Source organism: Miscanthus floridulus, chromosome 10 (genome assembly GCF_019320115.1).
Source record: "Miscanthus floridulus cultivar M001 chromosome 10, ASM1932011v1, whole genome shotgun sequence".
NCBI lineage: Eukaryota > Viridiplantae > Streptophyta > Magnoliopsida > Poales > Poaceae > Miscanthus > Miscanthus floridulus.
This window is the reverse complement of record NC_089589.1, coordinates 106,135,923-106,140,108: the sequence shown is the minus strand read 5'-3', so window position 1 is coordinate 106,140,108 and position 4,186 is coordinate 106,135,923.

Sequence of the window (4,186 nt, the reverse complement as noted above, 5' to 3'; positions counted from 1 at the left end):
CCAAGGGGCTAAGCATGGCCCGTCATGGCCACAGGTTACATCGAGGCGTGCCAACATTCCCCTTGGTTGTCAGAATTTTGACCCAGGCCCATACGCTTGAACCTAGAGTGGTTGGCGGCGGTATGGGGTCCCTGTCGGACGAGACGGAAGTCGCACCCAAGGGGTCGGGTGAGGGGGCGCCCGACTCCTTGGGGTCGGGCGGCACGGGATCTTTGCTTGAGGGGTCGGGTGAGATAGAGCCCGCACCCAAGAGATCTGGCGAGACGGAGCCCGTGCCCAAGTGGTCCGGCGAGACGGAGCCCACGACCTTAGGGTTGGGCGAGACGAGGCTCGCGTCCTTGGGGTCGGGCGAGACCTTTAATACGTCTCGGATCATCCGGAGGAGTTAGCGTATGCGGCCATTTACTTCCTCGCTTTTGGTATCCCTAATACCGATACCCGACAGGATAAAACTTATCTAGAATGTTTCCAATGCATAAGAGTCTAGGAAACTGGACATGAAACGTCCACTAAGACTAGCCTTATTATTAATGGACAGTCTAAATTCGTAGTTAATTTGCAATTATCACATCATCTAACGTGTGGTTTTGTCCAATGGACGAAACAAGGCATGCACAGTTTGATTTCACGGTTTCATAGGCCATCCAGAGCATTTAATTGTGATACACAGGATTGGATACGGTTACATGAAATGAAACCCTAAAAGCCCCAATGCCATTTCCAACAAATTTCATAGTCATGTAAATTGTGGATACCCAATTTCATCCACATAAAATCCATCCTTTCTTTTCTCTATTCATACATTTTTGTCATGTAGACATCTGTTGTGTCTATGTAACATCGCATTTAATGTCAACTGTCAAAATAAAATAAATATGATTTGAAATGAACAATGTCACTTTTTATCTCAATTTAAACATCTAGCATTTTTGTAAGATAACGAGATTAAAGATGATTTATTATAGTTTTTTTAAACCAAAATCAAGTCTCCATCGAGATCACGTGGTGTTACCATATAATATATATCGACACTTGGTGAGCTTCACGACCCCCCCCCCCCCCCCCCCCCCCCCCCCACCACACACACACACAACCCCAATATTTGAATCTTGGCTTCGCCCCAGCTTCCCACACCATGCCATGAAAGACACCATAGAGAGAGAGCGCCGACCATATGGAGAGTATAGAAAGGACAGAGAGAGATGAAAGGCTTACGGGCCACCAGAAAGATAGAGAGGGTGAGGGGCAACTTGGGATTTTTCATCATTCTTTCCATTTTTCATTGTTTTTTTTTTACTTTCTATCAATTTTCAATATTTCTAATTTATTTAATCTATAAGTCAATAACACAATTTCATCATCGTAACAAGCGCAAACTGCATACACGAACAATAAAATTGCATACACAGATCAAATTCGTGCTGGATCGCTCTCACTTCTGGATCAACCTATGAATGGAGACAGTTAAATACGCGGCCCATTGTACGAGTTAACTGTTTGGCTACCTGTATGTGAGTTAGCTGTTTAGCTACCTGTGTGTGATGTTACAGATAAAAACCTGTCTACGAGTTTGTACATTCCCTAATATATATCGTAATGCTCTACCGAGTAAATCTCCCGTCCTAATATAGTTCTTCCACTTCAATAGCTATTTTATTCATTGATTGGACCTTGACTGGGACAATAATATCAGCCTGTTCGGCAGGCCGTAAACGATCGTATACGATCGTGGATTATATATAAGCTAGAATAGTATTTTTCTCTCACACCAAATCAGTCAAACCAGCCAGCAATAAATAATCAACGATCCAGCCCAGCCAACCGAACACGTTGGATGATTTTTTTCTCTTCATGACTATCTCTGTCTCTAGTTTAGTTTTGTCCTAAGTCAAACTTCTCTATATTTGATCAAGTTTATATAGAAAAAATATATTAACATAGTCTATAATACCAAATAAATGCACTGCCAAGCTACATTCAATGGTGGATGAAGTGAAACTAATATGATGATGTTGATATTGGTATATTTTTTACAAACTTTAATTTGTCAAATTTGGAGGAGTTTGGTTTGAAACAAAACTAAGAATCGTGTATTTTGAAACAGAAGCAGTATGTACTTTTCAGCAGTTACCTAAGTCGTATTAGACTGCGGTTAACCAGTTAACAATTTGCGGGGCTTCTTTTTGGTGGTTACTCTACTTATAAATTTAAATACTTGAAAAATAGTACAACCTTGGTGGTTGCATTTTCTAATAACTTGCGCTGTAAAACTCATTAGTTCTAGAAGACTTCGCAAATCATTCTGTATATGTACTTCTCCAAGAAAAAAAAAATAAAGCCTTGTTTAGTTACAGGAAGTTGGAATTTAGGGCTACTGTAGCACATTTGTTTTTATTTGGCAATTAGTATTCAAACATGGACTAATTAGGCTCAAAACGTTCGTCTCGCAATTTCCCACCAAACTGTGCAATTAGTTTTTTTTTCGTCTACATTTAATGCTCCATGCACGGGCCGCAAACATTCGATATGACATGTACTGTAGCATTTTTTGAGAATTTGGGATGGAACTAAACAAGAGCTAAGTGTAGTGCGTGGCACAAAAAAAGAGAGAGCAAAGTTTAGTGGACCATACCAAATGGACAACTTTGGAGTGTGTCAAACATGGTGATAAGAAGTTTGGTACGATTATAACATTGTTACGGCGGTACTGATTTTTATTGTTCTCGTAGCATTATTTGTATATGACTAACTTCTCGGTCTTTTGTTTTCTACTCCCGTGGTCTTTCCCATCGAATCTTGCACAAATCCTTAAACAAACAAGCAGTTAATTATTTTTTTTAGCACAGCAGTTAATTAAATGTTATATTGTTTTTGGATTGCGCCAGCTAGCCCACATGCCTGCCATGTGCCCAATAGTTGACTCCCGCCAATCACATATAAAAGCAAAAAAAAAAAAGGAAAACCACTCCCAATCTGCTAGTATGTTCGTCGCTGTCACATAAACTAAACGTCCAAACCCCTTTTGTTTGCTTATTTGTACGACTAACTCCAGTCCTTTTTCTCTATAAAATTTGTTTTACGGTTGATGGGATCTACTTAGTGCCCGACCGGAAGGACAACTTGAGATTATCGCAATCAGAGTTATAATAACGACAAGCAAGTTGGAGATAAATAAATACTCCCTCCATACTAAAAAAAATAAAGTCGTTTCGGATAAGGCTTGGGTGAAACATTGAGAATATAAATCATGAATTACTTTTAGGTTGTTGCGTTTAGAAATGTGAAAACCATATGAACAAATTTGTCTTGAAAAATACTTTCATAAAAATATACATATATCACTTTTCGATAAATATTTTTATAAAAATAAGAAGTCAAATTTATACTTTGGAGACCGTATCGCTGTCCAAAACCACTTTATTTTTTAGTATAGAGGGAGTATTAGAAATGGCTAAAATAATGTCCCTACACCCTTACCTACAGTTGTTGTACCATTATACTTTACCACTAGCTTTGCTATAGTCCTCTTATTTTACATTTCTATAGAGTGGATTTGATAATTTCTAGGAGTTCTTTTTTTACATATAGGTCTGAATTTCAACACTTGTTCATATAGCTTTTGACATACTTACCTTTAAGTACTTTATTTTTCTGTATGATCGCCACAAATTCCACATACTCCCTCCGTCTCAAAATAAGTGTGGCTATGGTATCCGTGCCAGTCAAATATTTTCAAGTTTGACTAGGTTTTTAGACAATCTTAACAGTATTTTTATATCCAAATAAGTTTATTTTGAAAATAGTTTCAATAATATATCTAATGATACTAATTATGCACTATAAATATTTATATTTTCTTGTAGATATTTGGTCAAAGTTAAAAATGTTTGACTCCTCCAAAAGCGAGAACGATATTTATTTAGGGAAGGAGGGAGTACATGCCGCTACTAGTTCAGGGACTTGAGGGGATCTAATGGTTCCGATCCTGATTTTGGGCTCGTGATGGTCCCATTTTGCTATTTAGTTTGAGAGATGGAGTCAATCCTGTTTTTTTGTTGGAGAGATAGAAAATAATGGGAAGGGTGTTGTTTTTATGCCCTTGCCGCACACTTAGGCCATGCATGCCATCTATGTGGCCCACCTATCAACCTCTATGGTTATCTTCTTCCATCTTCCACCTTTCCCC